This window comes from Bombina bombina, chromosome 5 (assembly GCF_027579735.1).
Source record: "Bombina bombina isolate aBomBom1 chromosome 5, aBomBom1.pri, whole genome shotgun sequence".
Lineage (NCBI taxonomy): Eukaryota > Metazoa > Chordata > Amphibia > Anura > Bombinatoridae > Bombina > Bombina bombina.
The window spans coordinates 153,956,350-153,973,509 of record NC_069503.1 but is presented as its reverse complement, the minus strand read 5'-3'; the positions used below and the strand labels follow the sequence as shown (position 1 = coordinate 153,973,509).

Below are 17,160 nucleotides of genomic sequence, written 5' to 3'. Positions count from 1 at the left end.
TTTTGTTATTAATGTACATTTGTTAACGTAAAATGGATAGATGGGTCAGCCCTTGTTATGGGCATGTCTAGGTGTCTCAGTCCTTGTTATTAGTATGTCTAGGTGTCTCAGTCCTTGTTATGGGCATGTCTAGGTGTCTCAGTCCTTGTTATTAGTATGTCTAGGTGTCTCAGCCCTTGTTATTAGTATGTCTAGGTGTCTCAGTCCTTGTTATGGGCATGTCTAGGTGGTTCAGCCCTTGTTATGGGCATGTCTAGGTGTCTCAGTCCTTGTTATTAGTATGTCTAGGTGTCTCAGTCCTTGTTATGGGCATGTCTAGGTGGTTCAGCCCTTGTTATGGGCATGTCTAGGTGTCTCAGCCCTTGTTATTAGTATGTCTAGGTGGTTCAGCCCTTGTTATGGGCATGTCTAGGTGTCTCAGCCCTTGTTATGGGCATGTCTAGGTGGTTCAGCCCTTGTTATGGGCATGTCTAGGTGTCTCAGCCCTTGTTATTAGTATGTCTAGGCGGTTCAGCCCTTGTTATGGGCATGTCTAGGTGTCTCAGCCCTTGTTATGGGCATGTCTAGGTGGTTCAGCCCTTGTTATGGGCATGTCTAGGTGTCTCAGCCCTTGTTATTAGTATGTCTAGGCGGTTAAGCCCTTGTTATGGGCATGTCTAGGTGTCTCAGCCCTTGTTATGGGCATGTCTAGGTGTCTCAGCCCTTGTTATGGGCATGTCTAGGTGTCTCAGTCCTTGTTATGGGCATGTCTAGGTGGTTCAGCCCTTGTTATGGGCATGTCTAGGTGTCTCAGCCCTTGTTATTAGTATGTCTAGGCGGTTCAGCCCTTGTTATGGGCATGTCTAGGTGTCTCAGCCCTTGTTATGGGCATGTCTAGGTGTCTCAGCCCTTGTTATGGGCATGTCTAGGTGTCTCAGCTCTTGTTATTAGTATGTCTAGGCGGTTCAGCCCTTGTTATGGGCATGTCTAGGTGTCTCAGCCCTTGTTATTAGTATGTCTAGGCGGTTCAGCCCTTGTTATGGGCATGTCTAGGTGTCTCAGCCCTTGTTATTAGTATGTCTAGGCAGTTCAGCCCTTGTTATGGGCATGTCTAGGTGTCTCAGCCCTTGTTATGGGCATGTCTAGGTGTCTCAGCCCTTGTTATGGGCATGTCTAGGTGTCTCAGCCCTTGTTATGGGCATGTCTAGGTGTCTCAGCCCTTGTTATTAGTATGTCTAGGCGGTTCAGCCCTTGTTATGGGCATGTCTAGGTGTCTCAGCCCTTGTTATTAGTATGTCTAGGCGGTTCAGCCCTTGTTATGGGCATGTCTAGGTGTCTCAGCCCTTGTTATTAGTATGTCTAGGCAGTTCAGCCCTTGTTATGGGCATGTCTAGGTGTCTCAGCCCTTGTTATGGGCATGTCTAGGTGTCTCAGCCCTTGTTATGGGCATGTCTAGGTGTCTCAGCCCTTGTATTGGGCATGTCTAGGTGTCTCAGCCCTTGTTATTAGTATGTCTAGGCGGTTCAGCCCTTGTTATGGGCATGTCTAGGTGTCTCAGCCCTTGTTATTAGTATGTCTAGGCGGTTCAGCCCTTGTTATGGGCATGTCTAGGTGGCTCAACACCTATTAACCCCTAAACCACTGGCCCCCAACATCGCAAAACACTAAATTAAACTATTATCCCCTAAACCTAACAACCCCCTAACTTTAAATTAAATGTTACAATGTAACTATCTTAAAATAAATAAAAGTGTACCTGTGAAATAAAAAAAACCCTAAGATTAAACTATAAATTAACCTAACATAACTATTCTAATAAAATAAAAAAAACTACCAATTAAAATTCCTAAATTACAATTTTGCTGGCAAATGCAACATAGTTGACACTTTGATAGATATCCCCTTAAATGTTTTAGGATTGTAAAAAAATTGCTAAATGCGAATAACTTTTCGTGTGTTTTAATAAATGTCCTGAAATTTTCAGAATATGTTTGAATAGGTAGAATAATGTATTGTGGGAAGTTTGGGGGAAATTGGTTAACATCTAAGTTCAATTTTGTACGTTAAGCCACATTAAGCTCCCCAAAAAACAAGCTTAATGTCACTCATTTGCCTTGTGGGAAACCAAAATCCATGAAACTTCTGGGATAGGTTTGGAAAGTGAAAAATTGATTGATGACTATGTGAATTTTGGTACATTAAGCTCTTTTTACATTAAGGTGCTCACATTAAATATTTTTGAATTGTAAAAAAATAGTTAAATGTGAATAACTTTTGGTTTGTTTTATGAAATGTCCTGAAATTTTCATAATATGTTTGAATAGATAGATTAATCTATTGTGGTAAGTTTGGGGGAGATTGGTTAACATCTAAGTTCAATTTTTTGCGTTAAGCCACATTAAGCTCCCAAAAAACAAGCTTAATGTCACTCATTTGCCTTGTGGGACACCAAAATACATGAAACTTATAGGATAGACTTGGATAGTGGAAATCTTGGGTTGTGCAAATTATTGTGCAAAATTATGCAGCAATGGAATAACATTTGGCCACTTTTTTATTCATTAAAGTGAATGTAATTTAAAAAAAAAAAAAATTGATTAAAAACAGAGGCACTTTAATTCATCAAAATTTACATTTCACTTGTGTTGTGAAAAAAATACTTACCTTTTAAACTTGACAGCAGCTCCAGCTTCCTCCGGTCATCGCAAGCCATGTCTGATGTCAGAAATGATGGATAGGTCATCCTCCAATCACGGCTGCCCCCCCGGGGGAATCAGTGTCTGATTCAATGTCGTGATTGGAGGAAGCCGGATTCCTCATTTTAGACCCAGGAAGAGGCTTTGCGATGGGTGGAGGAAGCTGGAGCTGCTGTCAAGATTAAAAGGTAAGTATTTTTTCACAACACGAGTGAAATGTAAATTTTTATGAATTAAAGTGCCCCTGTTTTTAATCACATTTTTAAAAACCTGGCACTTTAGCATCAAACTTTACATTCACTTTAAGCTACATTAAGCTATTTTCACATTAAATGTTTTAGGATGTCCTCTATTTTACACATTGATAAATCGGTAATATGTTTTGTGCAAGGTACAGTGATTATTGTGTTGTAAAATGATTTTGGAATGTGAATGGGTAAAGCCTTTCGTAGACATGTGCGGCAGTAAAGTACATGATACGTGTTTCCATGACAGGGCTGAAACCAATGCTTATCTAATTAAGACATTGCCCAACTTGGATAGAGAAGGCATCCACAGACCATAGCACTTTATTTGGAAGAGGAATATCAATTCTAGTGCTTCGGTTCCTATCATGAAAAGACAACTCAAGGAGAGGAGTTATTTTTCTTTCTTAGAAATAGCAAGGAGAAAATTTTGCTGAACGTATTAGGCAATTACACATTATTATTATGCCCCCGAGAGAGGATATTTTTACAAAACAGGAAATTCCGGATTCACCCTATTTTGCACATGTGCAAGGTACACTGATTATTGTATTGTAAAATGATTTTGAAATGTGAATGGGTAAAGCATTTCGTGGACATGTGCGGCAGTAAAGTACATGATACATGTTTCCATTTGACAGGGCTGAAACCAATGCTTATTTATATATATATATTTGTCTACACCAAATGATCCATTTATTTGTGAGGCTGTTTGTGACACAGCCCCCCTCTCATTTGTCAAGGACGCATTGCAGGCCTTTGTCCCAATTCATCAAAGGAATTGTTTTCTTGGTTACACAGGAAAGAACAAAAGGTTTAGCCCATTGTATAGATAAGGCCAGTGGGCCACTTTAAAGTAAGTATTAGCATTATGGAACCCTCAGATATGTATGCCCATATGTGGATTTCCTGATCTTTCCTCTATGTAATAAAAGGTTATCAGGTAATGACCCCTGTAAGTAAACAGACATGGTTTGTCTGTTGGAAAAATCATCCCTTTGAGGCTTAAGTGTATGCAAGAGTTGATAACCCCTGCTGTGTTGAATACACAAATTCTAGACATTACGTCTAGATGAAGATTAGCTAGCAGAAACACATATTTTGCATTGCAACTTTGAAATTCATTTTAAAGTACAACTTGTATAATTTTCAATATTGTATAAAAATGTGTATTTGTGGATCTAAGAGAAAAATGCCTAACATATTAAATGGGTATTTGCTGAACTTAATAAGTGGCTGTACAGTAAACGTAAATAGATAAGTCCGAGAGATTGTCTGTTTGGATAATATTAAATATGAAATGAATTGAGTATAACTTCATATAAGTTAACATTCTCCACACCCAGACTATATTAACAACATATATGTATATGTATTGATCTGAAACACAATTTATTGGATGAATGTCTGCTGTATTGAATAATAGCTACAATAATAGATGTATAAATGTTTGACATTTTTAACAGCATTATTTCTATCATTTCAGACCTACATCTGGTTTTTCATGCGTTAAAAATTTATTTAGAAATATGAAATATACTGTATTCATATTATAATACAAAATAATGCCAGGAGGTTGAATGCTATGATTCTGTGAAGAAAAATAATTAACAGTAAACTGCTTATTAATATGATTACTAGAAGTATAATCATATTTAATATTAAAATAATCAGAGAAAATGACACTATATGGTCCCATATATTTTGGCCAGATAAGTTTATTAATACTGAAAATTAAAGTATATTTAATAAACATTTTAAAGGTTAGATAATTAAACTGTAGCAGCATTGATGGTAAAACTGCATTTCTGGTTATCTGCTGCCACCTATAGTTCAAAAATGGTATTATAATCAAAAGGCATTTGGCTACTCAGGGAGGCCTTTCCCAAAATAACCTATGTTATTATATGTTCAGATCCGTGGGTGAATCAGAGACAAGCCTATCAAGGGCCTATCAAAATCTTGTGGGAATGATTAAAGAAAAGGAGGAGGGATTCTTTATTTTTGAGATAAAGACCCATACACACAGGAGACAAAGGGATACAGACAGACTCAAAGAAGCATACGTTTTTGGAGAGAAAAATACAGAGACTTTTTGTCAAGTATATTCTCTGCCATTTTGGGACACTTTCTTAAAAAAGGAAGATTAACAATTTTGATGCCTGTACCTTTGCCAATTGTGAGTAAACCCTCTGTAGATGACCCACAAGAAATTCTGGAAACTGAAACATTGATTTGGTTATTTGGGTAAATTATACACGATTGATAAAGATATATATATATATATATATATATATATATATATATATATATATATATATATATATATATATATAATATTTAAATCAAAGGTATTTGGTAACTACAACTAGATTGCAGTTAGTAATTTTAAAAGGGAACAATTTGTATTTTAAGCTCATGTTCATAGTCCTGTGTAGTTTACCTAGTCATATTTAGTGCTAATTTATATTTGCAAATATATATATATATATATATATATATATATATAAATATATATATATATTAGAATTTGCCTTATTATAGCTAAATAAGATTTATTTCAGCTCAGATTAATTGGCATAGCAATTGGTTATTAAATTATCTTGTTATATTGTTTAACTAGGCACTGTTAAAGATAGTGGACCATATTCTGGTATTTTATTGTAATATTTTAATGTGATAAGGTAAATTGTAAAGATATATTTGTATGATCTTTGCATAGAATATTGTAACAGTTTAAGAGTGTATCAATTGATTCATAGTCTGGTTTCTATAAATATAATTCAATGTGTTTATAAATTTAATTAATCTTAAAGAATTTAGGATTAAATATTGATTTTAATTGTTTCATATATGTATTTTTATTGGGGGTTAGTTTTAAAGAATAATAATAAATACATTGTATAATAACCCTGCTATATACTGACAGGTTCCTATCATGAAAAGACAACTCTAGGAGAGGAGTTATTTTCCTTTCTTAGAAATTGCAAGGAGTAAACTACTAGCAGTAATGGAATATTGCCATTTGTGGAACGTATTAGGCGATTACACTTTATTTTCTAAAGTCTTGCTCTGAGGGGGGAAAAATGAAGCTACTTTGAAAGGAGTATTATATCTACTAAAAACTAACCAAATGCCAAAACCCAGGATCGAACCAGGGACCTTTAGATCTTCAGTCTAACACTCTCCCAACTGAGCTATTTCGGCCATCGCATTGGAGTGTGCGTGCTGATGTCATTTCTTAAAAAACAAGGAATGCTTAGCCGGAGGGGAACAAACGCAACCAAAGAAATACTTTGTGTTGGCCGGAAATAAAAAGTGCTCTGTGATTTCCCTTTCCTGTATTTTAACTGCATTCAAATCCACAGTTGTTTGCAATATGCTACCATCCCATCTAAAATCACCCCTGTTGTGCTGAAACCTGGGATAGAACAACGGACCTTTAGATCTTCAGACTATTGCTCTCCCAAATTAGCTATTTTGGCTACATGGCCAGAAGGTTTTAGTCTCCATTGAGAGAGGATATTTTTACAAAACAGGAAATTCCAGATTCACCCTATTTTGCACATGTGATAAATCGGTACTATGTTTCGTGCAAGGTACAGTGATTATTGTATTGTAAAATGATTTTGAAATGTGAATGGATAAAGCCTTTCGCAGACATGTGCGGCAGTAAAGTACATGATACGTGTTTCCATCCGACAGGGCTGAAACCAATGCTTATTTAATTAAGACATTGCCCAACTTGGAAAGAGAAAGCATCCACAGACCATAGCACTTTATTTGGAATAGGAATATCAATTATAGTGCTTCGGTTCCTATCATGAAAAGACAACTCTAGTAAAGGAGTTATTTTCCTTTCTTAAAAATTGCAAGGAGTAAACTACAAGTAGTAATGGAATATTGCCATTTGCGGAAAGTTTATTTTCTAAAGTCTTGCTCTGAGGGGGAAAAAATTAAGCTACTTTGAAAGGAGTATTATATCTACTAAAAACCAACCAACTGCCGAAACCTACCGACTGCCGTGCCCAGCGTGTTTTAGTCTCCATTGAGAGAGGATATTTTTATAAAACAGGAAATTCCGAATTCACCCTATTTTGCACATTGATAAATCGGTAGTATGTTTTGTGCAAGGTACAGTGATTATTGTATTGTAAAATAATTTTGAAATGTAATTTAGGACTTTGTAATAATGTTTAATTGTATATTTAAATCATTTTAGTAGAGTTAGGTATTTTAATATGCAATTTACTTTATTTAATTGGTAGTTTAATGTAATTTTAGTATAATAGTTAGGGTAGGTTAATTAATAATTTAAAATTAGTTTATTTTAATTCTACACAGGTAAGTTTTAATTTATTTGAAGATAGGGAGGTTGTAATTTTAATTTAAAGTTAAGGGGTTCTTAGGTTTAGGGGTTAATAGCTTCATTTAGTTTTTTGCGATGTGGGGTGCTGACTGTTTAGGGGTTAATAGGTTTAGCTAGTGGTGGTGATGTGGGAGGCCAGAGGTTTAGGGGTTAATAAGTTTATTTAGGTTGTGGTGGTGTCGGGATAGGGGTTAATAACTTTATTTATGTTGCGGCAGGGTCGGAAAGTGGCGGGATAAGGGTTATTAAGTTTATTTAGGTTGCGGCAGTGTTGGGGAGCGGCGGGATAGGAGTTAAACATATTAGTATAGTAGTGGCGTTTAGTGAAATGGTATAAATAAAGTTGGCAAAAAGCCAAATAGACGCGAGATCGATGACTGCTAGTTAACAACACTCTGATGCTCATCTCCCCGTACTTGGTGCGCGTGTTTTTGACGGCTTTTTTTATAAATAAGGTGACCGTATTGAGATCCGCGACCGCGATGTTTGGCGATGTTAGGCGAGCGTATTGATGCCGGCGAATGCAACATAGTTGACGCTTTGATAGATATCTGCCTAAATGTTTTAGGATTGTAAAAAAATAGTTAAATGCAAATTACTTTTGGAATGTTTCATCAAATGTCCTGAAATTTTCAGAATGTGTTTGAATAGATAGAATAGTGTATTGTGGGAATTTGGGGGAGATTGGTTAACATTTAAGTTCAATTTTGTACGTTAAGCCACATTAAGCTCCCCAAAAAACAAGCTTAATGTCACTCATTTGCCTTGTGGGAAACCAAAATCCATGAAACTTCTAGGGTAGGTTTGGAAAGTGAAAAACTGAGTTTGCAGCAAGTTTCACGGCAATTGATTGATGTTTGGTTGAATTTTGGTACATTAAGCTCTTTTTACATTAAGCTGCTCACATTAAGGGCTCCATGTACTAAGCCGTCAATTCATCCGTCATTTTAGACGCGGCTAAACTCGCCGTTACTCGCCGCGGGCGAAATGGTGTCCGCTGTAGCTATGTACTAATAATCCCACAACAAATAGACACCTCTAGCCCGCCGCGAGCAGTGGCGGAATATTGATAAATTTGACGCCTCGCTCGCCGCGAATAAGCTGATGTACTTAACTTTCAGTTCAATTGTCTGGCCAATTGTTAACACGTGACATGTAAGGTGTCATGAACGTCATAGTAGACGCGGGAATAGAATTTTGCTCCTATAAATGGACAAGTTTTCTAAACAACTTTATTATTGTTCCAAAATTTTTGGAGAGTAATTACAGAGCGCTCGTTTTTGAGATCTTTATTTACTATTTCGATATGGCTTCATCTGGATCTGAAACCGCTTCAAAATCCAAGAATCCTCACTTTTCTCATCAGCAAAACGTCGTTTTGATTGATATGATTATTGACTCTTATGATTATTTGTTTGGATGTCGTGTCAAACAGACAAATTTTTCTAGAAGGAAGCAGATCTGGCAAAGGATCAGCGACGCTGTTAGTGCCCAGGGTCCAGGAAAAAAGGATGTCGATCAGCTGAAGAAGCGTTACAACGACATTAAACGCTTCGCCAAAGCTAAATTGGCCAGAGAGAAAAATTCGGCACGTGCTACCGGAGGTGGACCAGCATATGTGGCAGACCTCAATGACTATGAGCAGAAGCTTGTTCAGCGTCTGGGACCGGAGATCATCACTGGCATAACGGATGATTGTGACAGTGATTTAAGAGGTAAATGTACAACATAGTTGACGTAAATGTTCTTTTTAAAGTTATGATAGGTTATTGTCTCCAATATATATTTCTTTAAAATAACATTATCTGACTTCTTACGCTTCAGTATCCTATATGCCATCTAGGCCCTGAATACTGTAATCATTTATGTCGCATATATGTATAAGGGATTGTACAAGCCATTTAGGCCCGAAATACTGTAATAATTTATCTCGCATATATGTATAAGGGATTGTACAAGCCATTTAGGCCCCAAATACTGTAATCATTTATGTCTCATATATGTATAAGGGATTGTACAATAATAGTATTGTTATACTGCCTTTTTTTTAATGGTCTAACGGAACTAAAGATTTGTTGATTATTAATATAGTGATCCCTAAAGATAACACCCATGTGTTTATTTTCAAACCAGTATTGCATAGAAACCTTAAAGAGATAATGACAATAGAAATAATGTAATTTGAAACTATTAAAATAATATTGTATGTCCGACATTAATCATGAGACTAACCCCAGATCACATGCCTTCTTAAATTTCTGATCTATTGACTTCCATGTTGCGTTATTTCACTATAGAATATTATTGTTAGCATCTTTCAAAATTGTTCTCCGCTTTATAAACATACATTTTTCAGATATAGCTATGCACATAGTTGACGCAGTCACATGAACCATCTATGTGCATCAACCAATGATCATTTACTGTGCCTGTATAGATTTGCTTTTCCTCAAAGTATAAAAATCCAATGAATGCAAAAACATAATACATTTAAATATTTTTAAAAATGCATTTTCTTATGCAATTTGTAAAGGTAATTATTTTTTTTCATGTCCCTTTAAAGGGCCACTAAACCCAAAATCTTTTATTAATGATTCGGATAGAGAATTGAAATTTAAACAACATATTACTTCAATTTTCTAGATATTCTTAGTTGAAGAAAAATAAATACACATGTTGAGCCAATCACACGAGGCTTCTTTGTGCATCAATCAAATGCTTTTCAACAAAGAATATCTATAGAATAAAACAAATTAGATAATATAAGTAAATTATAAAGATGTTTATAACTGCATTCTCTTTCCAAATCATAAAAAAAGGTGGTTGGCATGTCCCTTTAATGATTGAGCCTGCATTCACTGCTGTAATTATTATTATTAACAGTTTTAACTTTCAGTTTCAAATATAAATAAAAATAAACCTAATTTTTTTTTTAATTTTTTTTTTTTTAAGCAATGCCAACAACAGCAGAGCCTGTGAGGAGTAACGAGGTGCCCACTTGTTCTACTTCTTCTTCTGCGGTTTCGAGACCACCCGGTGCAGCTGTTTCAAGACCTTCGGACAGTTTTACACATGGACAATTTATACGCTCATCATCTAATGTTACACACACAACTTCCTCGGCGGACACACTTCCGGATCTAAGGACCAGCACTCCACAAACTGGTGTTGGTAGAGCAACTGGTAAGTACTTTACAAATGAATAATTTCAATGTTGTGTGTTTTATCTCTTTTATCTCTCAATTTTTTTTTTGTAATTTTTTTTTTAAATGTCAAATGTCATTATTGACATATTCTATTTCGAGATCTTGTACATATTTTTTTAAATGAGGATTCTTGTAGAGCATGCATGCTATTTTAATCAACTTTCTAATTTTTTTAAAATTTATCATTATTTTCTTTTTGAGAATTGATCATAGTATTACATAAGAAAGCTGATAGAAATTCCATGCAATATATCTTATTCTCAAAAAGATTATTTTTGCTTCAGTGTCCAGTTAATTGCAAAATACATTTCCATTAATAATTTCGAATATATCGTTACATTGACAAAAAAGCATTTTATTTATTTATTTTTATGTTATTTATTTTTTTATAGGTGATTTGGGACGTCTTTTCCAGAGATTGACTGGACATTCATCTCCATTATTTGATGGTATGTATCATATATGTATATATATATAATGTAACTTAAATTGTTGTATGACGGTTGTATCTGCTCTCTCCTTCTATTCTATTTCTGCAAGTGTTTTTATAACATTTTATTTTTATTTACTAACAATTTGTTATGTCTTGATCTAGAAGAAGAAAACTCATCAAGGGAGATCACTATCAATCTCATGCCGATAGTGGAAAATCCCATTCAAGATGAACCACCAGGAGGGCATGATGGAAGTGAGACTCCGGATATTCTTGAAGATTTGGGAGATGCGCAACCGGATGAAATTCACACACCAGAAAACATTGAGGAACCTGTTGAAACACAGGCACCACCAATTGAACTGCAAACAGGTGGTGTAAATATTGACAATACACCGGCAGAAGGACAATTTGGCGATGTTGCATTGAGGGAAATGTTGACACTGGCAAGGCAATACAGAGAGGACCACAGAGAAATGCAGAATATTATTAACACTAATATTGAACGCTGGGCTGCTCTGTCAGAAAAAAATGTGGAAATCGAAAGGCAAAGGAATGAGATAGAGATGCAGAAATTACAGCTGCAAAGAGAGATGTTCCAGTGGCAGAGGCAGATGGATGAAGAGAAAAACCATCAAATTAACAGAGCTTTGAGCATCAGCGAAAGGACATTACAATCTCTGTTGGCTATTGTCAGTGAAAGGGAGGCGACAACAGACCCAAAGAGGCAACGTCTGGAGTGAACATTTTTTATTATCTAGTCACTGTTAATTTTTTTACTCTGTATATTGTGTACAAAGTTATTGTTTGTGTATTTTTAAGGGACACTGTACTCAAATTTTTTCTTTTGTGATTCAGATAGAGCATGCAAATTTGATCATAGGAGTACATTTGAAAGTTGCTTAAAATTGCATGCTCTATCTGAATCACAAAAGATAAAATTTGGATACAGTGTCCCTTTAAGTTTAAAATGTTAGTCACTGTTAATTTTTTTACTCTGTATATTGTGTTTAAAGTTATTGTTTGTGTATTTTTAAGGGACACTGTACTCAAATTTTTTCTTTTGTGATTCAGATAGAGCATGCAAATTTGATCATAGGAGTACATTTGAAAGTTGCTTAAAATTGCATGCTCTATCTGAATCACAAAAGATAAAATTTGGATACAGTGTCCCTTTAAGTTTAAAATGTTAGTCACTGTTAATTTTATTACTCTGTATATTGTGTTTAAAGTTATTGTTTGTGTATTTTTAAGGGACACTGTACTCAAATTTTTTCTTTTGTGATTCAGATAGAGCATGCAAATTTGATCATAGGAGTACATTTGAAAGTTGCTTAAAATTGCATGCTCTATCTGAATCACAAAAGATAAAATTTGGATACAGTGTCCCTTTAAGTTTAAAATGTTAGTCACTGTTAATTTTATTACTCTGTATATTGTGTTTAAAGTTATTGTTTGTGTATTTTTAAGGGACACTGTACTCAAATTTTTTCTTTTGTGATTCAGATAGAGCATGCAAATTTGATCATAGGAGTACATTTGAAAGTTGCTTAAAATTGCATGCTCTATCTGAATCACAAAAGATAAAATTTGGATACAGTGTCCCTTTAAGTTTAAAATGTTAGTCACTGTTAATTTTATTACTCTGTATATTGTGTTTAAAGTTATTGTTTGTGTATTTTTAAGGGACACTGTACTCAAATTTTTTCTTTTGTGATTCAGATAGAGCATGCAAATTTGATCATAGGAGTACATTTGAAATTTGCTTAAAATTGCATGCTCTATCTGAATCACAAAAGATAAAATTTGGATACAGTGTCCCTTTAAGTTTAAAATGTTAGTCACTGTTAATTTTATTACTCTGTATATTGTGTTTAAAGTTATTGTTTGTGTATTTTTAAGGGACACTGTACTCAAATTTTTTCTTTTGTGATTCAGATAGAGCATGCAAATTTGATCATAGGAGTACATTTGAAAGTTGCTTAAAATTGCATGCTCTATCTGAATCACAAAAGATAAAATTTGGATACAGTGTCCCTTTAAGTTTAAAATGTTATTATTTAATAAAGACAAATTTTTTTATGGCCAAAAAAAAAGTTTATTTACATAAATTCAAACTCACTTTTGATTCTTCAACACAAAACTTTTTCTCAGTTATTAATCATGACAAAACAAAAAATGAAATCAAATTACATATTTACGGTATAAAAAATCTACTTGCTCCATTAACATTGCCAAAGTTGCCCTAATTTTAGAAATTTTTTGTTTGACATGATCTTCTAGACAACTCTGAGTACTTTTGTCTGCAGTCTCAATAGTTGATGTTGAAGATAAATCTGTAGAAAAATAAATGAAAAGCAAAATTTAATTCAATTGTCATATACATATTCAATGTATGATAGGGTTTTTCATCACAAATATTACCTCCTGATGTGCTGTTATCTACGTTATCTACTATATTAGCTTCTACACTTATGTCCACTCCTTTAAAGCTTTCATCTGAGCCAACTCCTATTTGAAATATACAATATATGTATTAGTTAAAACTTGTATTTTCTTAGATTTAAGATTACTGAGTATGAAACATACCTTTATCTACCATCATTGTTGGTAAAACTTCTATCCTTGGTTGAGTATCATCTGAAGTTAATGCTTCAAATATTGTCACACTATCAGGATTTTGAAATTCTTCCATTTCCATACTAGTTTCCATTTCTTCCATGGTAATATCTATGAACGAAATTACAAAGATAGAAAACTATTAAATCAAAAACCTTGTATATATTATTTAAAACAATAATAATAATAATCATTACAAGTGACATAGAAACCAATTTCTAAGTTTCATGATTCAGATAGTGCATGCAATTTAAATAAACTTTATATGTTACTTCATTCTTTTTGTATCTTTATTTGAAAAGCAAGAATCTAAGTTTAGATGCCAGCCCATTTTTGGTGAACCAACTGTGTTGTACTTGATAATTGGACAGAACCAATCAAAGAGTGCTGTCCATGGTGCTCAACCAAAAATTGGCTGGCTCCTTAGCTTAGATGCCCTCTTTTTCAAATAAAAATAGAAAGTAAATGAGGAAAAAAATGATAATAGAAGTAAATTAGCAACTTGATTAATATTGCATGCTAAAACTTTTTAAGCCAAAACCTAAAATATATGATTTAAAATTTAAATAATAAGTCATTACCTGTCTGTGTCTCTTTATGACAAATTGCATATGGATTTGGAGATAATTCAATATCCAATAGTGTTATTGGCAAAGGTGGAGAAAGAGCTTCACTTCTGGGTGTTTGCACCAACATTGACCTTAAGTAGCGTGGTGGGTGTGCACACTTCATTCTCCTACTTCTCATATCTATAAACATATATATAATAAAAAAATTTAATAAAAAAAATTGAAATAATTATGCTGCATGCTTACTTTTCTAACATGTTTCAATGTTATATAGTAATATATTTATATTTTATTCTACTAACTCAGTTCTGCATGTTTCAATGTTATATACTAATATAGTTATATTTTACTCTACTAACTCATTTTTGTATGCTAAGTTTTCTAACCTTTTAAGTGTATATAGTTATATAGTTAAATTTTAATCTACTAACTCAGTTCTGCATGCTAACTTTTGTAACTTTTTGCAATTGTATATACTAATATAGTCAAAGTAACAGTCAGGAAATATTATTTTACTGGATTCGTCAATGATGACGCAGTTCAAAAATAAACCCTTTTTTTATATTATTAAAAATTATTTCATATATAATTTTGAAACTTACATGTCCTTATCAATCTTCGAATCGATTTATAGTACTTCGGTTCTCTTCTCTTCAAATCACTATATTTTCTAAGACACTGTCGTCTTGTTCTTTTAATTTTTGAAATACGATGCATTCTTCTCAGCATCTCGTATATAATTTTGTCTCGGCATTCCTGACTCACTCCCCTCACACCACCAATCCGTTTAGGGAAATATTTATCCATGGCATAAACTAATATCACCAATTCTCCAGCACCAAAAGGTTCAGGACGCGACATGTTTGACGATGACGTGATTAATCGTTATGTCAATCATTAGCGCATTGATCCAGATATGTATCCCCGAAAAATAGAGAAAAATATAATGTATATGTAGATTAATGTATTTTATGAAGGTTTGTAAATATCGATGTTTATAGTTATTACAAATGATATTTGTTTCATATACATTTTCTTTGTTTCAGATGTGTTGATATGTATTAACATTTATACTTTGGTTTACAATAGTTATTGTTTCTAAACATTTTTTTATTTGTTTCAGATGTGTTTTTATGTATTAAAATTTAATTTGGTTTACAATTTTTATTTTGTTTATAAACATTTAATTATTTAAAGATGTGTTTATATGTATTAAAATGTTGTTTGGTTTACAATTTTTATTTTGTTTATAAACATTTAATTATTTAAAGATGTGTTTATATGTATTAAAATGTTGTTTGGTTTACAATTGTTATTTTGTTTATAAACATTTTCTTTGTTTCATATGTGTTTATATGTATTAGAATTTATTTTGGTTTACAATTGTTATTTGGTTTCTAAACATTTCCTTTTTTTTCATATGTGTTTATATGTTTAACAAGTTACTTTGGTTTGCAATTGTTAATATATATGTTTAAAGATTATAATTTTGTAATAAAATAATTTATTTTGCCATTATTTTCTATATGCCACTATTCTTTTAACAAATCTTGAATGCAAAAATATATCATAAAGGTTAAGAAAATAAGTGCTAAGAGTAATCCCTTAAGGTATTTATTTGAATATGGGAAAACCTAGTAGCTGTTAAAAATAGAGGTTAGAATAAAACAAATAAAATTAGCAAGTCTTTTTTAACTCAAAAATCCAATCTGATAACATAAAGCACTGCTGAATATACTGTCGCTTGTTACAGCTACAATTCAATGACACAATACAATGAATTAGCATCAGCTATGGAGGGATTACATTACAATAATCACATATGTAAAAGAGTGAGAGCAGCTGTAGACACTAGTGTGATGTCACAAAGACAATGTATTACCTATAATATATTGTCTGTAATAACTTTGATCATAAACTTTATTTATTTGAAACCTTTGATAATTGAAGAGCAACAACTGTTATGTATTTAACTGTTTATCATGAGTGATTTTTAATAACCTTAACTCTTAAAAAAAAATGGAGACAAGTTAATAAAGAAAGTTTTTTATTGATCAACTGAAACTTTAATCCTCAAACACAAAATATTGTTCTGAAACCATGTCCCTTGTTGCATTTCCACGCCTATTAGCTTGTTCGACACATATTTCTTCTGGTAAATCATCAGTATCTATTGGATCTTCATCTTCTAATGGACAGCCTCTTTTAATTGCAATATTGTGCAGTATGCAGCAAACCAATATAATTTTGGCAACTTTCTCTGGTGCATACTGCATAGCACCACCAGAACGATCAAGACATCGAAACCGCATTTTCAAAAGACCGAAAGTCCTCTCAATAATCCCCCTGGTAGATCGGTGAGCTTCATTGAAACGTACTTGACTTCTGGTCTGTGGGTTGTTATAGGGAGTCAACAGCCATTCTGTACATGAGTACCCTCCATCTCCTAATAGAAGATATAATAAATATAAATATTAATATAAGAATAATTATAAAGATTCAGAACTATACAATACAATTAAACTATACAGATTACAGTCGACAAATTGGGCGCAATTTTGGTACATTGAAATGAGAGACATATTAGACGCCAGTTATGCTTACCTAGAAGCCATCCGTCAGGCATATTTCCGTCCTCGAACTTCCGGTATAACCCAGTCTGCCTTAAAATGTAAGAATCATGACAGGATCCAGGAAAGTTAGAACGGACACTGATAATCCTCATGTGGGGGTCACAGACCATCTGGACATTCAAGGAATGGAAATGCTTTCGATTCCTATAGATCTCCTCACGAGCTTGAAGTGGTCTTACAGCAACATGGGTACAGTCTATGGCACCTAGGACATTGGGCATCCCAGCCATCCTATAGAAATTTGACTTGATAGATTGCCATTCTTCAGGGGTAGATGGCAAACAAACATATCGATGAAAAATAACCATCATAGCCCCTATTACTTTGGATAAGTGACGTGAAAAAGCAGATTGACTCATTCCAATAATGACGCTAGAAACTGCCTGAAAGGAGCCTGTTGCAAAAAAATGC

At 33.6% G+C, this 17,160-nt stretch overlaps 1 non-coding gene across 1 annotated transcript; it reads right to left on the bottom strand.

The window, feature by feature from the left end:
• Window positions 1-6,054: 6,054 nt before the first annotated feature.
• On the bottom strand, window positions 6,055-6,127 carry TRNAF-GAA (transfer RNA phenylalanine (anticodon GAA)). Its single transcript has one exon. It is a non-coding gene; the product is annotated as a tRNA-Phe (tRNA).
• Window positions 6,128-17,160: the final 11,033 nt, after the last annotated feature.